The following is a 13805-nucleotide window of genomic DNA, read 5'->3' as shown; positions in this document are numbered from 1 at the left end:
AAGATGAGCCCCCATGAGGATTCAGGGAGAGATGGCTCGTGTTTGATCACCCATCAGGTGTCAGCGATGTTTCGGCTGTTAAAAACACAGGAGAGGCTGCCGCTCTTGTTTGTGCCAAGCACATCTCTTCAAAGAGCCTCGGAAGCTCTGTAGCTCCTCATTTAAATGGGAAAGTTTCTTTCAGCTGATAGCGAGCGCTGGTGGATCTCCTGTTGACACAGGACATTTTTTCCCTGTGAAAACACATCACTGTTGTTTTTCTGCCTCGTGGTGAGAAGGTGATTAATGACCAATTTTGAGATTCTATCAAAGCGACTGCGCTGCTCTGCAAATCCACCCTAATTACTACACATTGTTACAAGCGTAGGAGAAAGAGAATATCACATGAATGCTGAGACCAGAGAAAAGAACGACTTTTTGTGCTTGAAATATACATTTAGAAACACTTTTAACAATGCTGAATCATTTCTACCTAGATAATCACTTAATCTATTCCTTTAGTGATGATTTTCCCTTTTAAAAATCTCTCTAAAAAGAAAAACATTGTAAGCTTGCTCTCAGCATGTACTTGATCAATTTTAATTGCCACTGTTCCCACCGCTCCAATGTAAACAGAAAGTTGAAAGTACAAGTGAGAAAAAAGAAAGAATGAAATGTATTCCTGCATACTACGATATGGTAAATGTTAGCGCCTGCTGCATCGCACTCCATATCACTTCGCTCCATATGAAAAATAGTTTGCTATTTTGGAACCCCCTGGCAGCCATAGTGGATCACCACAGACCCAGAGCTCATTTATCTTTTGTCAGAGATGAAGCCAAACTAACGCCATCTCCTGAAGCTGCTAAAGAATGAGGAGGGACGTAGGGAGGGTAAAAATAAACCCGGAGCCCAGGTAGCTACACAAAGAAGTCACTCTACAAGTAATGGGTGGCTTCTGAAAGTGGAACTCTGTTTGGAAGTGTCTCTCTGCTTGGAAATGAGACTATTTAGTCTCCAAGTTTACTCAGTTGTGCCGGCTTCCATGAGACCGGGGAGGTAATGAGAATGGGCGGATGTAATAGCATTGTTACCTGACAAGATAGCTGACCAATTAAATAATGATTTAGTTAGGTCCCTGCAGGTATGAAAAGGTTAGGAGTGAAAACTAAGGAAGCTCATATATGTGTCATAACAGAGTGCTGCCAAACAAGCTCCAGAGCATTAAATTACATCAGTCTGTAACACTAATGTATTGCACCAGTAATGTTTTTTTAAATTAGATAATTATATGGTTTGTTTATGACAGAGAAATAATTTTTGAGTCTAGTTTTAGGTAATCAATTATAGGTAAAGCATATGATTAGAGTTATTTGAATTATAATTTGTAGAGAGAGAGACAGCCACACTATTTCATCTGCATTACAGATATTTTCTACTATTTAAAAGAAAAGGTCTGTCTTTTGAGAACCCCAAATTGCATGAAATCCCAAATAAAAGTCAACACAAACTGTTCAGAGCATCAGATAATGGTAATTCATTACATTTCCATTATAACTAGGTCCGAAAACACAACTCTCCAATTTAGAGAAGCTGGGTTACATTAGTTCTAAAACAGCAACACACAACATTTGCGTCCCTCTTCTCTGCCTCTTCCCTCTGCCTGACCAGGTAAATCTTCATCCTCTATTGCACCAGCTGGTATACAAGGTATCTACAACCCAGTAGATAAAAACTGTGTTAACATGCACACAGAGGAACCTGGCTATCAGCCACACTCGGCTAAAAATCTTACTTTGGCTTTAGCTGTTTACACAAACCTTTGATACCCTGCAAACGTGTATTCCTGTTGCCATGAATAAGCCAGTTAAAAGAATATTCCTTTACACCTGTAGTGCCCCAGATAGAATGGTCTGCCAGCAAAAAGACACAGCCGCCAGCTACAGCTTCCCTCTTTGACTCAGCTCTAGTAGAATTCTTCTGTTACAAGGAAAAGAAATGAAAAACCTTGTGGTAGTAATAAAAAGCTCACCACAGAATGTACTAATACACAATATGCATTTAAGTTTCTGTAGATGATAAAGTATGACAAGTGAATACAGTAACATGTTTTAGAGACTCATTCATACTGGTTTAAAATAACCTAAACATTTTTTTCATAATTAGATAGTAAAAACATTTATGTATGTCCAATTAAATTGCTTTAAATTAAATTATTCCACTGAATAAATCAATTGAAATAATGTATTGATCATTTAGTTGAAAGGAAATGCTCCTCACAATTTCCCAAAGCTCAGTAAAGTACAGTCTTCAAATGGCTTCTTTTGTCAAACCAACACTCCAATACCCAAAGACTATATTTTTCTATCCTAAATGACAAAGAAAAGCAGCAAGTCCTTACATGTAAGAGGCTGGAAACAGTAAATGTTTGACATTTTTGCTTGTAAAATTACTGATTTATAATGGATTAATCATTAATTAATGATTAATCCATTACAAAATAGCTGACTAAAAATGTTATATTTTAACATATTATGGTTTCAACTCGTCCTTTGTGAGGGTTTATTTTTTCTCTTGATACATGAGAAATGTGTTTTTTTTAATGATGAATCATTGAATCAAATAATATGAAAGAATATAATCATTACTTTTGCAGTCATAACATGTGCAGCATGATTATTCACTTGTGCTTGTTTTGTTCAAACAGTCCAAAACCCCAAAAGTCTTCATTTACTATAACAACTGCCAAAGAAAATCATCAAATATTTACATGTAAGAGGCCCGAACCTGCACATGTTTTACATTTTTGGTGTAAAAGTGACTGAAATGCAGGATCAATTGTCAAAATAGTTGGTAAACAATTTTCTTTCAATTAACCAATCAATGAATCGACTAATCTTTGCAGATCCAGTAAGGTCTGGTCCACTGGAATTGACAATTTTTAAATCAAAGACGTAAAACGCCTTCCTTTCAGCTCTATTACTGTATTTCTTCCAACTGTCACTACAGGGAAATAACATAAATGGAATGGCTTCCATATGATAACAGTTATCTAGAAATAAACAAATGCACTTGGGGGAGAAAATGCCTGCAGATAAACTGCACCTCACAGTATAAATCATTCTCTGCGTCCCATTCACAGGCCAAATGATTAGGCGTCCTGTGCATCTTTTCAGCTCTCTACATGATTGACCAGATCTGTGGCGCAATAAACTGTGGCTGTAGCGTATCTCTCTGACAAGGCAATGATAGACCAGTCTGTGTCTGCTAAGAATGAGCCATCTGTGGGTCCCGGTGCTGGGCTGCTTTGCGGACAGTATGACACTCCTCAGGTATATCTCTCAGCATGGCGCATGCTGATAGTGTAGCGGGACTGGTGTGATACACTGCTTGGTTACTGTTACAGATGAATGACCCCGATGTATCTGACTCGCCCTCTGTCTCCGCCCGTCTCTATCTGTGTACCTCGGAGAAGTTCCACGGTGGAGGAAGGCTGACAAACGCAGCCAGAACCAACACACAGCCAGTGGGCTTGTCATTGGGAGAACACACCATGACTAAAAAAGGCCCAGCTGTGATTGCCTCTCCATGCCTGATGTGGTCTGATGATGGCTCATCCCTGGCCCGGAGATGAGAACCTGATGAACTGTCAGGAGCCAAACAGCTTTAAATGAGAAATCGACAGACAAGAGCTGCATATAGGGAACATAATAGATAGATTGGGATGCTTGGGCATCTCCTTGCAGGTGGTAATATGATGGCTTCTCTGTGTCTCCTTTGAACATTCGCCACAACGCCGTGCAACACTAACAATATATCCAGACAGTGTCTTGCACCCTTTCTACTTAGCTGCAACCGGCCATATTTCCATCTCACTGTCTTGTTAATTATAAAACTGCTGAAACAGAATATGCATTGTTTCATGTTGCACAGCTATTATCAAAGAAATGTATTATTCTTCTCTTCTCGCTAAAAAAGATTTCATCACATCTGCAGAGCTCGGGAGCTGTTTGACTTTGATCATAACGTGTCTTTTTAATCAAGTTCCAAAAGAGACGTCTTCATTGTTGCAGGCCCTGGCCAGACAGCACTGGGAGACATATGCTAAGTTTATCTTCAGCAAATAGATCAGCAGTGCTTTAATATTTTTTGCTCTATAATGGTCTTCTTTCCCATTGCACTGGGCCCATTTGGCATTATTTGCTGCTGGGCATGACTTCTTAATAGAATCGGAATTCCAATTTGACTCTCCCGCTTAGCAGCCTAAATTTGAAGACAGGCTGTCCACGGCCTTGGAAAGTAGAAGGCAGTAATTTGAGCAGACCCCCCAAGCATTACCACTGCTGCATAAAGCATAATTCCCAGTTAAGGCTCTTTGAAGGCTACAAATGAAATAACACTGTTTTCACTGTTTTCACATCCATTCTGTAAGATTAAACTGTATTGTCTTGTGATACGGGAAGTTCATCTGTTTGCTTGCCTCCCCCCCTGCAGAGTGGTCAAGGTACAGGGTCAGCAACAGAACAGCAGGGCCGAGGTTGGTCGAGATTCACACATATGCTCAAGGACACTTCAAAAGGATGGATGTATTCTGTCATAGGGTCTGAACTCAGACCTTCTGGATGAAGGACAGTCTAGCAGATGACAAAACGTCTAACTTCAGAGTATTGTAATTCACTCAGCACAGCGAGGTCCAATACGAGTGCACACTTAAGCTGTAATAGCAAGGGCATCAATAATAAAATATTAGCTTTAAGGCAACAGACACAAAGAGGCTGCTAATTGAGTGTATAATTACCAGAACATGAAGGGAGGAAAAGTGGCTCATCAGCTCGCTAACAAGCATGTGACCAGTGGTTTCTTGAGAAATCATTCCTTACACTTGCCTGGAAGTGACTGCCTCCTAATGGTGCCTGTGAAGGGAAGTAAAAAGAGCAGAAAACAGGGTCTAAACATTATATTTTATGCACGATCATAAAAGTTGTATTTGGGTGTCTTACGAAAATATATAATGAATTCAGCTAGAGAGTTCAGACACAGGGCTACAGCTGCCACATCTCCAGGTGAATTAGAATATCATCTATTGGTTTTCCCTCTTTCCTTTATTCAAAGACGACTTCCATCATACACATGTATTCACACCTACTGTAATTAATCAAATCAGTACAGTCTTATACGATTGCATCAGTTTTGAATTCTCCTTAAAAAAATGTGCTCAGTTCAGTGTGTGTAATGTGGATGGATAAAGAGGGAGAGAGATGAAGAGCGAGATGGCTGCCCAATCTGCTGGCACTCAGACCCAGCTGGGTTATGGGGAGGCAGTGGCTGCCTAATGAGCCTCTCTTACCCTAGAGAGCTCACCCCACTCCTCCCCCTAGAGTCCCTAATATAAGGATGAAGGACTGCACACACTCCATCACTATCACATGTGTTGCTTTTCCAACACACAGCAGGGGTGCCGATGAAAACACAATCTTCATCTATAAAACGGCTACTCGCTCACCAGTTAGCACCACGATTGTACTGTCTTAAACCACGGGAGGAACTGATGCATGTCAACACAAATATGAACAAATGAGCCATTTTTTAATCGTGTGTTTTTTTCTGTGTTAGCTTTCATCTGGACTGTGCTCATGAAATATACTCAGGGGATCTTATTTTACAATAAATGCACCATAATGTCATTACTAATGACCACCAACACCACTGTGGCAAAGGTGGTTGCTGCTTGATGTTTTACAACACTGTGAACACATTTTCCTTGGCAGTTTTAAAATTCATGGCCTGTCCATGAAGTCCATCTAGCTTTCTTGGGCTTGTAAAAACTGTGCTTAATGGCCTTTGCTTTGTAAGGCCAAAGCCATAGTTCAACCTCTGCAGAGGAATACTCCCCAGACAGTTGTAAATTCCAATAAAAGGTTCATGCCAAAGTGAGCATGAGTGAGTTATTCTGTTAAGGAGGGTGGTGGGCAGAACTCCAGCGGGCCCTATTTCCATTACCACAGCTCCCCAGCGCCTAATGGTCAAGGCCCATCTCCGCTGGGTAAATGTTTACCCTACAATGTGAATAGAAGAGGCTCACCACAAACAAGAATACAGGGGCCAGCATGGGTAGGGAGATAATGAGCTCCTATCAGCCTCCCTGCCTCGGCCACAGCCAATGCTCATTAGAGCCTGGGTGATGGGCAGGAGAGTTGAATGCACTCAGTCAAGTGGTTCTCCACTCTTCAACAGACAAAACTGCCTTCATATCCAAAACGATACAGAGAGAAAGAATCAACAGTAAAAATATTTGAACAATCTATTCAAACACCTTGTGGATTGTACTGGAGGCAGGCGGCCAGAGAGCAGTTGTTGAGAATGGGCAATGAAGAGATGGCGAAGACTCGCAGGCAGTTCAGTGGGTTTTTTGTCATGGGCTGCCAAAATGGCTTTGATTTACTGAGGGACCTATTGATAATTAATTGTATCATCTGTTTCCTCCTCCACTCAAGCCAAGAAAAAGCGAACCCCAACTCTTCATCAGAGGCCTGGGCACAATTCATACCATCAGAGAGGGTGATTGGACCGAAGCTGGCTGTGCAAGCTGTCAGCAGATGGCGGCTAAAACTACACAACTTCCCTCTCAGGCCCCGAAGAGAACAGAGACTCATGAGCCCAGAACTTTGCCAAGGTGTGGAGGAAACAATTAATAGTCTACTTGTGAATCTACCACTCTAGATACTGCTTACCTAATTAAATAAACTGGAAGGAAGGGTGCTTCCTCATGCCTGCTCCCTCCCCATTAAACTGTAATGGCTGACACTGCAAACAGTCATCTTGATTTCATCATTCCTTAATCCAGCCAGTGAAATATGGCATCACAGCTATCATCTCCGGTTGTGACTGTCCAAGGCTTTAATAGTTCCTGTCTGTCCGTTGTTTCACACAAACACAGATCTCCCACACATCCACAGAGTGGGCGCTGTCTACAGCAAGCTACCAGTGCATAGCCGTATATGGAACATACTTTTAGCTCAATAATTCATAATCTTGGAGGGATGCTGAATAATTGAAGTGAACTTGGAGGCCTTTCAGCTCAGCGGAGCTTTGCATGTAGCTGATGGATCTGTGGGATTCAATGCACATTACAGGGGGAGAGGGGAAATATAGTGCTAAGCTGTGTTTCTGTTTTCACTGCACATTCATTGATCAATTATTCAGCCGGGCCCTCTGACTGTGACCCTCAGTTCTGAGAAGAGGGCCCGAGTCTTCTTAGCCTAAGATGGGTCTGTGACAGCGTTAGCTCCCCTTATTGTGCTGCACTTTGTGCTGCAGCCAGCGTACTCTTACACAGTGTATCTCATGAAACACACTCTCAACTTCTCTCTGAACCGCTCTTATGTTGTTCAGCTGCGGTGGCCTGTGTTTCAAATATTACAGTAACTGTCTTTCATCTTCTTAAATGAGTCAAAGTGGCGAGGCTGCTTATGAAATGAGCAGCATGGCCACTTCAGGCAACTCTGTTCTTTTCTTGTTCTTCTCTAGTCTGGGGAAAGAGGTGAAAAAGGAGGAGGAGGGGAGAGGGGGTGTTGCTTTTAGAGAGCTGGGGGGTCCCCCGACTGAGCGTGGCTTTATCACACAGGCCTTCTCATGAGTGCTGGGTCTTTTAATCAAAGACATTATTTCACAGAAAAACCAGCCTCGCAGCCAACATGACTGGGAGTGTCTAATTAACACAAAAGAAAAACACTCTGCTTGGGCAAAGTCCCTCAAAACAGCATCCTCCATCACTGCATCTAAGATAGCCTTACATTCCCTGAGAACGCTGTTTTTCACAGTCTGATGAATGTTTCCACTGTGGCTATTTTAGCATGTTGAGCATAACTCAAAGCTCTCTATGCGGACAACATACATTGCAGTGAAGGCTTGGTTTGTTATAAAATCAGTCATGAGCTCATTTAAATAAAAAAATATAAAAAAGGGGGACCTATTATTATGTTCACTGTAGGACTTGAGAAATTGTGCAGCACACCCTCACTTTTCAGGTCCGTCGCAAAAAGTACAGCAAGAGCCGTCGGACAGAACCAGAGATTGTTTGCTATGCAGAATCAGCCCTCTGGGATTAAGTCTGCATTGTTCAAAGCTCACATAAAGTAAGTGTACCTATTGAGGCCAAAAGACATCCACACTGAATCAGAATAGCCTGATATACAACCGTTTAGAGGTCAAGCTGAGCTTTGTCTGCAATGATTTATGATCCACTTGCTCACCTACAGCTGTAGGGGAGAATACATGTCATATAACATTGCTTTGTTAGAAAAACACAGTTTGATACCACTTTGATAGATGGATTTGAAGTTACCCGGGCTTTCTGACATGAGCTGAGTGTGTTTTAGACAGAGGTGTTTAATCTTCATCCTGACTGGTAGGCTCCTCACGTCCCCTGAGCTCCTTGTTTTCCTGTATTGATTAAAATCTGCCCTATCCACCTTCCTGGTGTAAGAACTCCTTCAAAGAAGGCTCAGTGGGATTATTCACTGAGAAAAACTTACCCCAGTCTTTGTTCTACTGGTTGCTCTACCTTGTTCAATGAGGCAAGTCTCTGGGCCAATATTGGTACGGAAAAAACTTGGTTACGAAGAGGCCCTTTGTGACTGGTATATTTTCATATTGTATATCGGGTAATTTATCATAATGCTACATCGCAGAGTTTATTTGGAGGATCTAAACTGCAAAGAGAGAAAGCCAGAGGTGACCTTCGTACAGCGTGGACAGCCTCCCTGTTATTTCAGTTTGACCCTTGAAGCTGCGGTCTGCACCGTGCAAATGAAGCAGGGATTGAAACAAGGGATTAGTTTGGAAATGAGCCCTGCCCTATCTTTAAACACGGACTGGTTGAGGACTGGGTAGCTTACCTCTTATCTTTTCTTCATTGTTGCCAGAGCTGAGGAAATAATTTGAACACACACATTCACAGGTCCGTGTCTGTGGGTATGTTCTACAAAGGTACGATGGCAACAACCACTTAATTCGTGATTAGGGCTTTATTCAAAGGCGTGTTTATTCTCCCAGGAATTCATTAGATCCAGAAGCTGCTTCATTTTTTTTCCTCCTTTCCTGCGACTCATTCCCCCAGTGAGGTGATTTAATGCTAGTCTCTAGGTGATAAAAAACTGAAGAGCATGACCACAAATACACTGAATACATTAGCTCTTTTTTCCCTACCAAACACAGGGAAGGTTATTCTATCATGCAAATTACCCAGCACACCAACACATTTCTCTTGCGTCTCATTCCACAGACATCAAATTATTTTAGGTTTAGTGCCAGGTGACTTACCTGTAGTGTTTTTAATGTTGCCATTGAGAGAAAAAATACTGCTGTTGTTGTGGCAGCTGAAACTATTTGAAAAACATTCTGTGCCATGAACTTTTCAGTGAGGATTAATGTAATATACAGGGGAGAAAATAAATACTTTAAAATGAAGAAAAACACAGATGCTAAGGTGATACAACGTCCCAGGTGCAGTTAAAAATAAATTCAACTAATGTCATTTCTTTTAACGTTTCAACTTTTGACTAGACAAATGTTGACATAATAATGATCTTTTTACTATTTCAATTTAAATACACAGAAATAACTTCTTATTGTAATATTCATTATTATTTCTCTCCGAAAGCTTGTTTGGTTTGGTGATAATCTAAAACACTAAAACAAAGGCTTTTGACGGAGAGAATGTAATTCCAATCTCATTCTCCTAATTTGGAATTTTATTCAAAGCTGAGCTGGGTTCCTCAACAGATATTGTAACACCTGCCAAACCAATCTGATCCAATATCCATATCACCATTACTGATGTAATTCACTCACTGGATATCAGAGTAACATCATCAATCCACTTATCAATCCTGAATCCATAGTCCAATGTTTTTATGAATTATTAATATGTAATAATGAAATTTTAAGATAATAGCCAAAATGTAGTGGCACAAATACATAAATCAGTAATTAAATTGCTCTACATAAATAACTAATGTGTTTTTTGTCTCACAAAAATCAGTCAGAGCTGAGCCTGCACTGGACCATGAACCTGCCATAATGAGTGAGTTGGCAGTACATGGCTTGATCAACATCTCCTTATTTTGCAGATTATTTAGTCTCCAAAGACAGAAAAGCAAGGCAGCGACTTCTATCTGCATTGGCAGGTATACAAATTCAAGTATCAGAATCGGATCGGAACATAAAAAAGTGGATCGGTGCACCTCTTAAGAGACCACAAAAAGATCTGAACTCATCTCGTAAAAATCTTGATAATGTATGTATAAATGTATGAAAGTTTCAAAATGCTTCACCTTGGCCCAACAGTCCCCTTTTGTACATATGACTGATAATTTCTATCAATGTCCATGTCTATTCCATTGGAAACTGGCAAAAAAACATCAAAAAACACCCTTGCAATGTTAAAGAAACATCTGTAACAACAAGAGACTGTAGTAACAATCTACTTTTAAAGCATGGCTGTCATGCCCTTGTAGTAAAGCCTTTATGTATACTGATAGAGTTTTCTGTATTGGACCTTGACAGAGTTCAAAAACCTGAATATGAAGGTTATACAATTTCATTTTAAAGCATTTAACCAGTGCTTGAATTGCTACAAAAAGGAAAGTGCCAGTGCTCAGCGTCTGCACGGTGTGCAGTTTTTATCTGAGATGTTATAAACTATGTCCTGTGTGCATCTAGTGTGCATCCCATGTGATCATCTATTTCTGTATGCAAACACACATACATCCAAGTGGAGCATACGGGGTAGTAATTATTTTTCAAATAATTAGGTTCAGTACATTTCTAAGGTGTACTTGCAATGAGGAAGACTGCCACTAAAGGCAACGGCAGAATGTTTGGGACTATGTTTGGGACTTGGGACCACAAAATGCTGCAGCTGCTGAATTAAAAAAACTTTATCAGTGGATGGAATTTCCTCTTCTTATTATTCTTCTTTTGATGAGATGCATTCTAAACTCAAACTATAAGCAGATACGTGGACAAGTCAGTTTGAAATCCAAAGAATGTAATTTTTTGAAATCTCAAGTCAAGTCAAGATCAACAGTCTCCCCATGGCATGTTAAATCAAACGCAGGTCATAAGGGTTTTTTCTTTATAAGCATCATAGGGTTAACTTGTTATAGCAGCATTCAAGTGTCTGAACACACATAGAGAAAGAATATACTACTTTTCTTTCTTTAAAGCTGCTTATACGGCTTGAGGGACTCCGGGGTTTCAGGGGAAGTTGAGGAAAGTATTGATAACATCAGCAATTAAATCAGAGACAGATGTTAGGCAAGGCTGGTTGTTGTTGTTGCTCAGAACAAAAAGAAAGAATTGTATAAATAATGATTTTTAAATGTGATGGTAAAATAAAGTTTCAGTTTGAGACCAATTTAGAGTAAATTCACTTTGCAGCTGTGCAGCATTAGCTCCTGCCTATGTATGGGGATGATATGTGTGCTGTGAAGGCTATGTTTCCAGACGGCTTTGAGCTGAGCTGCAGTGCACCATCTGTAGCGGCCAAGGGGACAACTGTTGCTCATTAAATTAGCCAGTTCCATCATCCTGATGCATCAGAGGAAGACCTGGGATCTCTGTGACCTTTCTCTCCCCCACAACCAAGCCCTTTCCTTCACTAATATAGATGCAAACTCAAGTAGGTCAAACACCAGGTATAAATCTTCCTTGGCAAGCCGCTGCGGCGTTTGCCAGGTATGCACTGCAGGCTGGCGTGACGGACTGTGAGTGGAGGTGTGGCTGAAGCATGAAGTGGGCACGCTGTTGCTGCTGCCAGCAGGCTGAGACCAGCTTGCCGCTGGCCGAAGGGTTTGCCTCCTACATGGGGACCAGTTGGCTGTTACAATGTGTTTCTGAAAACAGATATTTGTTATCAGAATCAGGCTGACGGTGCATTTATATGAACAGGTGAGAATATAGAGTTGCAGCAAAGGCTGCAGTGAACCTGAATTCTAAAGTTTCAGGAAACTCAAACTCCTAAAAACATAATGTATGCATTTTTCATCTATGCAGCATTAGTAGGAGTAAGGTCAAGGTCATGAGTCCCTTTTTATAGACGGCCCTTGATATGATAAAATGAGTAACTGGCATGGCCATAAAGCTTTTATCCTAGTTATACAGTCTATTTTACACTAAAGCAATCGATTTTGACCTTTTGAAGTTTTACTGCAGACAGAGAGGTCCTGCCCTCTCAAGGTAATAATATAACAATGAGCAGTCCATAAAATAATTGTAATGCACAGTGCTGCAGGAAAGAATTTAAATGCTTACAAGGGGTGAATCTCCAGTGTGATTAAAAATCCTACAGAGCACACCACAGAATACGGAGTGAGGATACCCATTTACTACAGTAAAATCTTTTTAAAAATGTTAATTGCTTTATTTTAGCAGCCTTTTTTACAAACTTTCAGTTTGGAGTAATTTGCAGATTCTGCTGATTTAGCTAGCCAGCTGATCAGCAAATTAATTTAGTCTAAATAATTAAATAAAATCAAAAACCCAGTACCCACACTAGATACCCTTAAGGTAACGACTGAAATAAACCAGTTCGAAGTAGCAGCCCATACAGTTGGCTGTTATGGCTATACTGAGGCAAATGTGTGCACAAATTATTTCAGTAAAAACTGTGAATTAGAGTAACTTGATAAAGCACCTCATCAAGCATAGAGAAAATTTCAGAGCGGCCAACGGCTTCCTCGACGCCAGCGTCTTCTCTTCATGACGACACGCTGCAACTGCCAATTACTTCAAGTACGATCAATAGTACCTTGGCTAAATTAATCATCTTTTGTGCGTTTAAATAAATAAGATTATATTGAAATGAAAATCGCTCTCTGTAAGAGGCTACACATGTGTCCTAGGTTTCACAATCTGCTATGATTACCCGCTTACTTTCAGCAACCCTAGTGTTGTAGCCTTTTATTAGGTAGAAAATATGTTTTAAAAGGGTATCAAATAAAGCACTCTGGTGGTATCATTATCACTTTAAGGGTACTGGAATTGGTAGTGGTATTGTAATTGTAAACAGCATAATGCTGTTGTGTATTGCATCCAGATTGAATGATGCCATGACCATTCGAGCTATTGTCTATACACTAGCCATAAACGTCTTAGAAACTACAATAATATCCAACAATATGAATTTTAATTTTAAGACTAACTTACTTGTTAAGCCACAAATAATAATAATAATGATAATAATAATAATAATAATAATAATAATAATACTACAACGACAAACCCCATTTCAAACAAAAACGGCCTTTCTGTCAATTTCTTCTTGTCTTGTGTAACTCTTGTTATACAAAACCTGCAGTAGTGATGCCGCAAAGAGGTCTGTGTGCACTGGCCTTTCTTGCTCACACCCTCACACACACACACCATCTATGTAGCCTTAAATTTCTAAACCTCTCGGGGAAAACTCACACCTGTAGCAAATTCATTCTCTGCTCTCCTCACATTACACTTACATAAGGGGCACAACAGAGCCCTCAGTGGTATATGGTAATGTTTGTTGAAAAAGCAGCAAGCCATCTTCACTTCAAACTTGCAGGCTTTCCTCGGTAACTAAGAACTGTGTCCCAACTGTAAATTCTTATTTTTCTGAGCCACTAATGTATTTATGTATAGTTTTCTTACATAAGTGAAATTCAGATTCATTCATAATATTTTGTGGTCCAAAGTATGGTTTTTATTGAAGTATCAGTTTGTATGGGCTTTAAAATACCAAAGCTAAAGCTGGTGCACAATATGCGTCAAGCTCAATTAAACAATATGTTCAT

The 13805-nt window shown here is 40.3% G+C and overlaps 1 long non-coding RNA gene across 2 annotated transcripts in view; it reads right to left on the bottom strand.

Annotated features, from left to right (window-relative positions):
- Positions 1-1615: 1615 nt before the first annotated feature.
- LOC115587266 (uncharacterized) overlaps positions 1616-13805 on the bottom strand; it is a 30855-nt gene continuing 18665 nt past the window's right edge. The window contains exons 2-4 of one of the 2 annotated variants that reach the window (XR_003984997.1): positions 4778-4892; positions 1800-1959; positions 1616-1693 (exon numbers count right to left, since the gene is read on the bottom strand). This is a non-coding gene — a long non-coding RNA (uncharacterized LOC115587266). The remainder of the gene's footprint in view (positions 1694-1799; positions 1960-4777; positions 4893-13805) is intronic. The other variant, XR_003984998.1, reaches the window with a different exon arrangement.

This window comes from Sparus aurata, chromosome 8 (assembly GCF_900880675.1).
Source record: "Sparus aurata chromosome 8, fSpaAur1.1, whole genome shotgun sequence".
Classification (NCBI taxonomy): Eukaryota; Metazoa; Chordata; class Actinopteri; order Spariformes; family Sparidae; genus Sparus; species Sparus aurata.
This window is presented reverse-complemented; position numbering and strand designations above follow the sequence as displayed.